Source organism: Hemicordylus capensis, chromosome 2 (genome assembly GCF_027244095.1).
Source record: "Hemicordylus capensis ecotype Gifberg chromosome 2, rHemCap1.1.pri, whole genome shotgun sequence".
Lineage (NCBI taxonomy): Eukaryota > Metazoa > Chordata > Lepidosauria > Squamata > Cordylidae > Hemicordylus > Hemicordylus capensis.
Window position 1 is genome coordinate 404080653 of NC_069658.1, and position 12591 is coordinate 404093243.

At 44.9% G+C, this 12591-nt stretch overlaps 1 protein-coding gene across 6 annotated transcripts in view; it reads left to right on the top strand.

Annotated features, from left to right (window-relative positions):
- Nucleotides 1–12591, top strand: part of GPRC5C (G protein-coupled receptor class C group 5 member C) — a 51484-nt gene that overhangs the window by 8259 nt on the left and 30634 nt on the right. For 3 of the 6 annotated variants that reach the window (XM_053302873.1, XM_053302871.1, XM_053302869.1), the window contains exon 1: nt 8232–8642. The exons of 1 other annotated variant lie outside the window; for it this stretch is intronic. The gene's annotated coding sequence lies outside the window, so the exon portion shown is untranslated. Of the gene's footprint in view, nt 1–8176; nt 8196–8231; nt 8643–12591 lie in introns of those variants that run through there. 2 more of the 6 variants (XM_053302875.1, XM_053302870.1) reach the window with 2 other exon arrangements.

Consider the following 12591-nt stretch of genomic DNA (forward strand, 5'->3'; position numbering starts at 1 on the left):
AGATTGTGAAGGGCGTACTGTTGATTACAGAATGTGTGGCTAGCTCCTGCAAAAAAGGACAAATATTGTGTTTGTTTTTTTCCAAGCACTCCAAATGCTGACAATACATCATTTTGGAAATGCTTGCATCCCTGTAGTATATTATTTTCATATGACCAAGAGAGGCAGGAGAATGAGGCTAAGAGGCAGCAGCTTACTTAAGAACTCCTAGTGAGTTAATGATTGAGCTAAGATTTCACCTGAGGATTTCCTGCCTCAAACACTCAAATATGGGACTACTGTTCCACAACCTACACACATATAAAGGGAAGGGATGCAACAAACAACCTCTGTGTAACAGGCAAGCTCCCACTTCACATACCTATTTCTCACTGGACTGCATGACCATATGGCCTTGCAGACTCATTAGCAGAATGAGCACTCTTTTTTTTCTTAGGTACAAAGAAGAACATACAGGAATTAGAAGGGGGTGGGGGTATTTTAACTTTCCTGGATATTGCATCTCTGCCTTTACCATTAAGTACCCATTTCAAAGGAAAATTGCAACAAAAGGCAGCAGAACTGGGATTAACAAATCCGTTTGCATTTCCCAGGTTTTGAACAAAGATTCTTACATAACAGAAATAAAGTTGTCTTCCATTTGGATTATTATTATGCTCATATAATGCTTTTAAATTTTTCTGTGCCTTTAAGAGCTCTATGAAAAATGAGCTCATCTTCAACACATGTTACAGTACTTCTAACATACAATGTTACAGTACTTCTAACATACAGTCGATTTACCAGCATTCCATGGGTGGTTACATAGATCCAAAAGTATTATATCGATGTTTAGGATAATATTTGAAGAATTTCTCACTATGTACATCAAGTCTAAGATACCCAATAACTTTGTACCATTACAGGAAACTGTCTTCTTTTCCAGCACCTATAAAGGTGATTTGTCTATAAAGGCTTACATGTAACCCAATGTTCCGGAGCCTCTGTCCTAGAACACTAAACTTACCAACCCTTCTTTGGACTGTAAGAGTCTCCTTCTGTCCGGCAATGTGCGAGTGGATACCAGTCCATGGTCTGCTAGTTCCTTAGAGTATTTCCTCATTCTAGCATGATCCTGCCTGTGTGTTTCTGCCCAGGCCTGCCCTGGCATTTTCCCAGCTCCCAGTTCTTTGGCTTCTGGTTACACTTTTAAAGAAGAGCATTGTCAGATAAGAGGCATGATCAGCAAAAAGGATGCCTATGACTAATGGTACAGAGCAAGATAAACTGTACTTTTAACTGAACCAAGGATAATTTTAAATTCTTAAAGCAAGCTTTCATGTCACACAAAACTCTTCCTTTGGCTAGATGTTTGGTGTGTGTGGGTGCGGGGAGGGGGGAGATTTGTAGATAGGCGGGTAGATTAGATGTCATTTTGCAATGGCAGTGTTCACTCAGCCATGTCTGCATTGCAGTCTTTTAATACCAAAAAGTGCAGGAAGTGGGTTAAAGCAGATCCTTCATTACATTACAAAAGAGATCATGTTGGTAACGGTTCCAGTTACACAAACGCCCATAAGGCAAAAGCAGAAAGATATATTAATCTTTTTTGAAGCCTTTTGTCCCAGCCCTCATACTATACTGCAACTAAGCATAAGTTAATAAAGGTAAAGTGTGCTGTCGACTCATCGAGTCAGTGGCAACTCCTGGGGGCCACAGTGCCAGCCCTGTGGTTGTTTTTGGTAGACTACAGGAGGGGTTTACCATTGCCATCTCCCATGCAGTATGAGATGATGCCGAAGTATGTGGGCATAAAATAACTGCATGTTCTTCCCCAGTTTATCTTTGCCTCCTTGTCCCTCCCATTCCTCCTTTTGTCTCTCTTTTTAGATTGTGAGCCCCTCAGGGCAGAGAACTGTCTTTACATTCTGCCATGCACCTGAATGATGGTATATTAATCATCATCAACATCATCATCAAATGATAATTTTTGGAAATAGAACAGCCAGCAATGAGCCCTATCTGCATCTCCACTACCATCTGGGCCTCACAGAACTCACAAAACAAAGCAATCGATATATTAGCAAAGCTAGAGATCTATTCTGAAAACACAGCAGTTAGTGTGTTAATTAATTGAAGTCAAATTTGATTATACTTAGTGGTTGAAGGGCTTGTTGATGTTGTGCCCATTTAGGAGAAGATTGCATTCTCAAAGCTTTAAAGGTTTGGTATGTCTTTTCTGGATCTCTTCACTCTCATAGAGAGTATATGAAGAAGATAATTCTGTTTCTCAAATCAGTATGGGATCTTTTGTTCCAGCCATCTGTTCAGGGCTTTGGAAATCTTCAAAAGTTTTATAACAGCTCCCAGTGGGATTTTGATTTTGTGTGTGTCTGTGTGTACGTGCACGTGTGTGCTAACTAATGCATGGAAATCTACTACTTTAACAAAGAGGCAAATACACAGGAAAAGAGATGTTCTGTGTATGAATTTAATATTTATTTCAAGTCAAAGCACAGACATATTTGGTATGCCCAGATTAAATGTACAGCCAAAATCTAGTTTCCACAGTTAATTCAGAATGTGTGAGCCATCAATCACCTTGATCATTGGGTTAAATGGGAAATCAATACCTTCTTATTTAATCAATACCTTCTGTAATATCTAGCTATGCATAGCAAATTAGGTTTACACCCTGCATCCTAAAATTTGTCAGGATTGGCAGTTCACTGAGTTTGTAGCGATGTTCTTCTCAACTTCCCCACAAGATATATATCAATTTAAAAGAATGTATTGAATTACTTAATGTTTTGAGTCTGACCATTCTCATGCATGACTATCAGAGTGAATTTGGGCTCCGCACATGGTGAATAAAGATAACTAGCTTCCAAAGTGGTAAATGTGGGGAGGTCCTACCACTGGATTAGGCCCCCAGCCCTTGCCATATATTAGAATGTGTGGCTGAAAACAAAAATCACACCACCTGTGCATTAATACGGATGACCAAGCAATCATGTGGAACAAAGCTTACCATGCAGAAAATTGGTAGAATGTACTACATTTACCCACTTATGTAGATGGAACAGGAAGCAGAGGTGCTCTGCATTTGCTAGTTCTCTGCATCTCTTACCCACTCAGGAGCTTATCTCAGTATACCTGATGAAGAATAGGAATGAGGGAAGTAAAAAGTGGGGTCCCCCAGGGATCTGTACTGGGACCAGTACTTTTTAACTTGTTCATAAATGATCTAGAAGTTGGGGTAAGCAGTGAAGTGGCCAAATTTGCAGATGACACAAAACTATTTAGGTTAGTGAAATCCAAAAGAGATTGTGAGGAGCTTCAAAAGGATCTCTCCAAACTGGGTAAGTGGGCAACAAAATGGCAAATGCAGTTCACTATAAGTAAGTGTAAAGTGATGCATATTGGGCAGGGACATAGCTGGGGGAGAGGGGGCCTGTGTTCATCCCTCTCTCTGGTGGCCCCCCAGAGTGAGGGAGATAATGAAGGAAATAGGGAGGGATGGAGCTGGAGGGCCCTTGGGAGCTGGGGGCCCGTGTTCTTTGAACCCTTTCACTCAATTATAGCTATGCCCCTGATATTGGGGCAAGCCCCCCACCCCCCACTCCCAACTTCACAAATACACTGATAGACTCTGAACTGCTGGTGACTGAGCAGGAGAGGGATCTTGGCATCATGGTGGACAGCTTGTTTAAAGTGTTGACTCAGTGCACGGCAGCTGTGAAAAAGGCCAATTCCATGCTAGGGATCATTAGGAAGGAGACTGAAAATAAAATTGCTAATATTATAATGCCCTTTTACAAAACTATGGTGCGGCCACACCTGGAGTACTGCGTACAATTCTGGTCACCACATCTTAAAATAGGACATTGTAGAACTGGAAAAGGTGCAGAAGGGGGCAACCAAGATGTTCAGGGGCCTAGAGCACCTTTCTTAGGAGGCAAGGCTACAACACCTGGGGCTATTTAGTTTAGAAAAAAAAGACGACCTGGGACCTTAGCAATACTCAAAAACTCATGGGGGAGCATTTAAGTTTCTCTGGATAGTCTGTACTTTGTAGTATCATATTCATAGCAGTAGTCTGTAATGGTCTTTAAAGTTGCCATAAGGTTTCAGATGGGAGACTCCAGCACGAAGATAGTATGTACAGTGGTTCCTCGACTTACGAACTACTCGACATCCGTAGTTTTCGACTTACGAACAACAAAAATGACCGGAAGTCGTTGCCGGTTTAGATGTGGCTTCCTCAACTTACGAATTTTTAGATGCGGTTTCCTCGACTTACGAATGTTTCCAGACCTCCGTGGGTGCGCTTTTCGACTTACGAAAATTTCGACCTACGAACATGCGTTCGGAACGGATTAACTTCGTAAGTCGAGGGACCACTGTATTTGCGTATTTGATAAGAACATAAGAACAGTCCATCTTGGATCAGGCCCAAGGCACATCGTGTTTCACACAGTAACCCACCAAATGTCTCTGAGAAGCCCACAGCCAAAAGCTGAGGGAATGCCCTCTCTCTCCTGCTGCTCTCCTGCAACTGGTATTTAGAACTGTAAAGTCGGGGTGACCTGGTAGCCCTGAAATGGGATTGCAAGGCTTGGTTAAGCAGTCCGCAGGAGAAAAAACAGCCACAGATGTAATGGTCCAAAATAAAGATGTATTTTATTGATTATAATGAAGCAGCACATGTGAGTATTATCACATTACACAGAACATACTAGATGGCAATGGTGTCTAGGCACTAAAATTTAACCTTTATTGTATACAGCAACAACAATTTATATATCGTTTTTCAACAAAAGTTTCCAAGGTGGTTTACATAGAGAAATAATAAATAAACAAGTAAACAAATACATAAAATATAAGATCCCTGTACCTAAAGGGCTCACAATCTAAAAATAAACATAAGATAGATGCCAGCAACTGTCACTGGAGGTACTATGCTGGGGGTGGATAGGGCCAGTTACTCTCCTGCTAAATCAAGATAATCCACCCAATTAAAAAGGTGCCAGTTAGAAGGGGCAAAAGGTTAACTAAAAGCAATCGGCTTTTCAACTAGGTAAATGTATCTAAAGCAGTAACCAAGATGAAGTCCTATTGAGGACAGAGGAAGAAAAAAGCAAGGAAATAAGATTAAGAGCAGTAACCAGGGCCTAAGAATAATCAGTGTCAGAGAAGGGATTAGGGGAAAGTGGGGTGAGGTGAACCCTCACCCCAACAAAGAAAGCAAGAGACCATCATAACTGTAACGATTGAAGAAAACAAACAGTGACAAGGACTAGGTGCAAAACAGCGTCAGGGAAGGTGGGACAATCACTAGAATTAAGTGAAAAGGCGAGTCTGTGGCCAAGGAAATCTAGCAGGTTCCTAGTGAAGGGACAGGTCTAGGCTATGTAGATCAGGGATTCTCAGCGTTGGGTACCCAGATGTTATTGGACTTCAACTCCCATAATCCCCAACCAAAGGCCACTGGGGCTAGGGATTATGGGAGTTGAAGTTCAATAACATCTGGGGACCCAACGTTGAGAATCCCTGATGTAGATGATGCAGCATCAGCCTATTAGAGATGGAGGAAGGAAGCAAAAGGGAAAAGATGGGGAGGAAAACTGAGGCCGAAGAGCGATCTGTGTCAGAGAAGAGACAAAGGAAATAAAGAGCGAGCTTAGGCTACAACCAAGACAGGGGCAGAAAAAGCAAGAGAAGCAGATAGACTGGGTCAATGAAGGAAGCAGTGAGAGGTGGCAGGAGGGAGACAGACCTGTTGGACAAACTGGGAAAGATTGGGGAGAAATGGAACTAGAGTGGAGGACTGCTGAACTATTTTAGGGTGAAGCAATTGGCTAAAGGGGAAGCTTTATGTTCTGGAAGCAAGATCTGCAGAGGTGGCTATCCCTGATCCCGTAACAGAGGCATCTTCCCTCTGAGGTTGGAGGTGGCCTATAGCCTTCGGACTATAGCCATTGATAGACCCGTCCTCCACACATTTATTTAAACCCCTCTTAAAGCCACCCAGGCTGTTGGCTATCACCACATCCTGTGGCAGAGCATTCCACAGGTTGATTATGTGTTCTGTGAAAAAGTACTTCTGTTTGTCAGTCCTCAATTTCTTGGCAATCAGTTTCATGGGATGACCCCTGGTTCTAGTGTTATGTGAGAGGGAGAAAAATGGATCTCTGTCAACTTTCTCGACACCATGTGTGATTGTATAGACCTTTATCATGTCTCCCCTCAGGGATCCCAAGATCCCTCCCCTAGGCAGTTACTGACAGCTCAGACCCCATCAGCTCAGATACAGTCAGACTTGGGTGCATGAGAGACTGGGAAACGTGGCTCACCACAGAAAGTAATACAACAGTCCCTTTGTAGGTGCTTATGTTCACTATTCATTTTGCTTTACCTATTCATGTGCCAATTCATTACCAGCTGGAAGTGGGTCACATCCACTCTGATTGACTATTTTGCTCTTTTGAAAGGATGTTTACATCTGTACTCTGCATGGTAAAGTGACACACCTAAAACTTCCATTGTGGGCCTCTCTCTGTAAGAATATATTCCCCGCTCCACCCCTTTATGTATGTGTGTGTGCCATCTTAAAGCAACCCTTCAAGTGTCTTATAAAGTGGACCCTATTGCCCACAAAAGCTTCTGCAATACATCTGTGAGCTTTTTAAGGTGCGTGTTGTGTGGGAATAAAACAAATAACTAAAGCATTTGCATGTTCAAATGTTGCTGGGATGTTTGAAATGGTAATAACCATAAGGAAGGTGTGTAGAATCCCTTATTGTAGGGCACAGATCTAGGGATGTTACTTCAGTTGGAACAAGACTCAAAACTCCATTAGCTCACTTTGAGGCATAAAGGTCCAAAAGTACCCTTCATTTTCATACGCATCTTCTGAAACCCATCCCCTGCCCTTCCCTATGCCAATAACTAATTTGCTATTTCTGTATGCATAACTAATTGCTATTGGCACTATTGTCATTCTCCTGTGGCTATGACTTTTCTGCGTGTGGAATGAGCAAAGTTGTGCTTGCGCAAGAGGAAGGCTTAGCTGTGGGGGGGGAAGGGGGATTTGCCGAACCGCGCTATAGTGCTCTTGCACAAAAGTGCCCATTAAAAAAATTGAGGCCTACTGCAGTTGCGCAACCGTGGCGTGACTGCAAGCCGGCGTGTGGTTGTGCCTCACTAGTCTGAAACACAAGCTCCAGGCTTAGTGCAGCTAGCCTAGCACAAAAAGCTTTGTGCTCACACAATGCCCTCCCACATGTGGTTCGTGGCTCTTGAGATCAGCCACTGAATCTTGCGCGTTGGATGAGAAGCAGATTAACACACAGTGAGTGTGTTTGAACATCTGCCCCCATGGTGACAGTACAGAGATTGATGTCTGATACATCTAGGCCTCCCCGCCCCCGCCGCCACCCCCCCCCCCCTAAACCTTGGCTTTATAGTCAGGGCTGTAGCTACAATGTCCCTGGGGCCCTGCTTGCTGGGTGACAGCCTTATCTTTGCTTCCCCCCTCTCTGAAGAAGGCGGTGGAGTGGTGGGAGGGGCCCATCTTCACTTTTGTCCCCAGGGCCCACTCCAAACTTCCTATGCCCCTGGCTTTACTCTTTTGAGTATGGAGAAAAAACGTTTGATGTCAAGGACCTGCCTCGCACTGATCTCTCTCTCTCTGTGTAAGTAATAATGAGGGAATTAATATCTGTACCCAAGTGATGAGTCAACAAAGCCCAAAGCTGCCAGTGATTTCAAAACATCAAGAAAACCTGAAGTTTAATTTGTGCCAGGGATCAAATCTGGATTGTTTTCGATACCCGGGCTGATTCCTGAATAATTATTAATAACCACAACAGCAATAATATAATAACTATGATAAATGTGTGTAGTGCCTTTGAGCATGTGCAGAGTGCCCCACGGAATAATCTCGTCTTGTCCCCATACATTTCTTTCTGGAAATTAAGGTCACCTAACTGCGGACTAAACATAAAAACAGAGTCTCTCTGAATCTCGGCTAGTATAGTTAATGTAGGTTTCTGCTGCACCTGAACGAGTGACAGTACAATGAAGAAAGGGGGAAGAGGCGTGGATGCAACGAGCACAGGGAGCGCCAGCCAGAAAACCAGATCTGGAATTGCAACCAGCGAGGGAGAACCTGGGCAAGGATGGGAAGACGAGGAGGGCGGAACTTGGCTCTTGTGCGTAAGGCGAGCTCGGTTACTCCAGGCACAAAGATAGAGGGAGAGGAGGGGGCGGCGGAGATTTATTAGCCTGCAATCTGGTTGCACACAGGACCGAGGCGAGGAGGGCCTGATAAGAGCCTTGAATGGGGGTGATGTCACAGTGATGTCAGGCTCGTAGCTTCCAAGAGCAGAAAGCGAGCGAGCGAGTGTCGGTCAAGGAAAGAAAGAGCCTTCTCCCTTCCTCCTGCTCTCTCCCCCCGCCCTTCAGTTTCTCCCCTGGTCTCCGGCGCGGCGGCACGCCCCCTGCGCCTGCTAGCTACCACCTCCCCGCGCCTCAACTTTCGGATCTGGATTGTGGAAGGCTCCAGGTAGCGGCCGGACCGTAACTACCTCCGAGTCCCGGGCACCCTGCGTGGCACCGCTTGGCTTTGTCCTGGAGGGAGAGCTTTCTACCTAAGGCAGGTAAGAGCCCGCGTGTCCCTCGGCAATCGTTGTTGCGGGAATCCCGTGGAAATCGCCGTCGGCGAAGTTGACCAGCCGCTCGTCGCTACGGGGCTTCAAAAGTTCGGGACCTTCCACCCCACTGCTTGACCCGGCTGACCCCAGAAGACTTCTTTTTAAAAAAAAACTGCCTCTATTCCTCCTCCTACCGCTTTTTCTTCTCAAACCATATGGAGCAATGGAAGCGAAGGGAGCCTGTGACAGGAATAGAAGAGGCATAAATCCCTGCCTGAGCTCTGTTCCAGCTTTTCTTTCCTTAGCAATTTGGGCTTTGAAGGAGCTTATAGGTTTCCACCATCTCACTTTATCTAGATCTAGATCTATTCTTCAATGCACCTAGTTGTAATATTGGATTTTATATGCCATTTCTCCCCTTAAGTGTAAATATTTTTTGATATTAGTAATTGCAGCATGTATTTAGGTTTAGCTTTTCCGATCTAGGTCTTTTCTTTTTTAAGATCCACGTGTGATATGGGGAGAGTGAGGGGTTTTTGTGTGTTGTGTTGTGTTTTTTTAAGAACTCCTTCCATTGAAAAATGCAGGAGAGCCTCTTCACTCCTGTCTAAATATTATCTTTTAGGAGAGTTGTTCAGAGACAGGAGGGCAAATAGCCCCTCTCTCAAAGATCTGATTCCAGCAAGCATACAAACAGCTGGGGGTGAGATTTTGGGCTGGAAATCTGCAAAGCAAAATATGAGATATTCCTCTTTGTTAAACTGCTGGTGTTGCAGTTCCCTTTCCGAAAATAACAAAGGGATCTAGAAATGCAGTCGGTGCATGCTGAATTGTGTTTTTTTCTGTGGGATCTAATGGCTGAAATAGGGCAAACCATGGAGAATGGATTACAAATACAGCAGCATTGTGTGGAATTGAATGTGGACATGAAGGAACTTTTGGTACAAATCTCTGCACAACCTGGCATACTGGCTGAATCTGCCCTCCCGCCTCATGTTATTGTGAGGATAACATGAAATGACTGGTCTAAGGACCATAATAAAAGCTGGTCTAAGGACCATAATAAATTTATTTACTTACTATGAAATGACCCCCTGTATAACCTCCTGCGATTTTTGGAGGAAGGGTGTGACACAGATGTGACTGATAAAGTAAATAAAAGACCAAGGCTCTTGGCTCTGTTGCATGTTCTCAAGGAAGTGTGGGAGTAGATTGGGTTGGTATTGAGAAAGCCTTGCTACCTGAGCGGGTTCAGTTCTAGGTTCCTGGAAGGGGCAGGGCTCCTGTGTTTCACCTGGAGGAGGGATGTAGAATTCCAGAGTTTGGTCCGGGGGTGGCGTGTTGTGAAGTGGCCAGAGAGAATGCCTGTTTTCCATCTTGTCCTTGGCAAATAGAACAGTGACAAGTAGGTTGGGAATGTTGAACTCCTGGCCATGGAACAGAGAAAGCTGCCCTTTATTGGGTCAGACCATTGGTCCCTCTAGCTCAGTACGGTGGCTCTCCAAGGCTGCAGACAGGAGTCTTTCCTAGCGCTACCTGGAGATGCTGCCAGGGAGTGAACCTGGGAGCTTCCGCATGCCAAGCGGATGCTCTCCCACTGAACCATGACCCCATCCCATGGCTGCATAACTTTCCAAGCTAAAGTAGAGGGACGGGGAATCCCCAGACTACAAAAGTCCTTTTCATGGCCTCACCAAGGTCCCATCTCTGAGCTAACTACAAACGGAACAAGCCAGAATTTCAAAGGTGTTTCTGCCCCTCAGCCAGTTCCTTGCTCACCAGCCACTCTCTTCAAGCTACGCTGGCCAATCGTGCTAATTTTTTAAAGAAATCTCTTTGAGATTTCTCTTCACGCATGGGACCAGTAATTCTGGAATCTTGTTTCAAGGCAGACTGGTTCTCTTCAAGTTCCGATTCTAGCATTGGTTCCGATTCTAGCATTGGTTCTCTTCAAGTTCCGATTCTGGCCAGAGATATGCACTGTGGGCAAGTGATGGGCAGCCCATCTGTGAGGGTACAGCTCTGTGTTTGTGGGGAGGCTGTGTGTGTGTATTAATCCTTTCAGACACTTCTTTATCATACTCCTGTGTTTGCATTTTCTTTCTGTCTTTATTATCAATTTGCTGCATGGCCTCAGTTACTCTTTTCTACTTTCACCATTTTATCTGTGGCAGGAAAAGGTCCAACAGACAGGTCCAATGCACACTTATTAGGGAAGAGTGCTGCTGAACTCAGCAAAGTGCACTTCCAAGTCTGCCTCCAGGCTCCAGAGTTGCCAGAACCTAAGGGGTGTACTCGTGGGTCATATGGGCCGTAAGCCAGAATTTGGCTTTTTTAAAGCCAAATCTGGCCACCTAGCCTCCAGCTATGCTGTTGGAGGGTTCTGAGTCCCAGTGAGACAGCTTGGTGTGACCAGCTGCTAAGCCACCCCCTGACATCCCAAGTCACCCTCTTCCCCTCCCTTGAGCCAAGAGAAATAGTTGCTCAGTGCTCCCTCCTCCCTCTGCCATTGCTCCTTCCCATCCTGCCTGCACCACACTCTTAGCTGGAACCATCCAAACCTCCTGAGACAGATCCGGTAACTGCTTCCAGCTACCTTGATAACACCGCCTGCTTCCTGGCGAGGAGTGAATCACATATAGAACCGGACGATCTGGGCCTCCAAGTATAACTGGGCTACACAGCAGCTTGTTTGTTGCCCTGAGAAACGTTTGTCCATAGCAGTGCAGCGGCTCTTTTGTTTGCTTGCTTTTTGCACTTTGAAAGGTGAGCACAAACTGTGCAGATGCTATGTATGCAAGGTACTAACGTTGTTGTCTTAAGCACAGTGAAATGTGATCCTCCCCCACCATCAAGGCCTTGATGATGTATTTCACTTAGTGCAAGAGGGAGATAATGGACACATTGAAACTGAAATGTGTAATAAAAATGGTCTGGCTTGGAACCAGGTTCAGAACTGTGGGTTCAGTCAGCACCTGATTCTTCTTGCCTCAGGCAGTGTGGCATCAATCTCTTTATGACACATGGAGTTTGCCAGTAACTATTAGAAATGTAGACATATGGAGCTGCCTTGGACTGTTATCAGACCGCTGATTCATCTAGCTCAGGATTGTCTGTTCTGATTGGCTCTCCAGGGTCTCTTCCAGTGATCTCTGCCTGAGATAGTTCACACTGGAGATGCCAGGGGTCGAACCTGGGATCTTCTACAGGTGCCATCCCTAGCTAGGATGGCAGTACAAGTACAGTACAAGCACAAAGTCAGATTAAACCGGAACACATCTTGGACATCGGCAGGGCTAACTACATGCTCAATCTGAGCACAGCGTAAGAAACAGCTCTGTTGCCTACCAGTTCTGGATTTGAACTAAGGCAAGCCAGCCTAAAAACTAAGTTATCTTATGGTCTATAGTCTAAAGAGTTTTGTTAGGGTGGGTTTCCAGTGAGCCAGCAGTGATGTTAACCCAAATAACCCCTAGTGCCTCTTCTCCATAATAACTCCCACTGGGGCTTCTATAGCTGGAGGCTGCAGAAGTTCGTTGGTTAATGGTGATTTCAATGGCAAGGAGCAGAGCAGAAGTGCTGCTTGTTCTAAGAGCATGCATGGCAGCAGCAATAGCAATGGGGAGATCTCACACTGAACTCTTTCTTTCCTTTTGGGTGTGCTGCGAAGCGACACCTGTGAGATAGGCAAGCAGTTTGGTGAAGCAATTGTGGAAGGGAAACAAGGAGTGGTGAAAACTCACACTACAGTTGCTTGAGCAAGACATTCCCTGATATTGTATGATGGAGTATCACAGAATGGAAGACCATTGTAAGGATTAGAGAATATGTAGAGCTGGAGATTGAAAGAATGTAGTCTCAGGACCACCAGAGGGCTTGCTCACATGCTTATTGGGTGCACAGGGGCTACAAGAAAACCACTGGGAAAAGCCTGAATGCTCCCACCCTGTAGCAA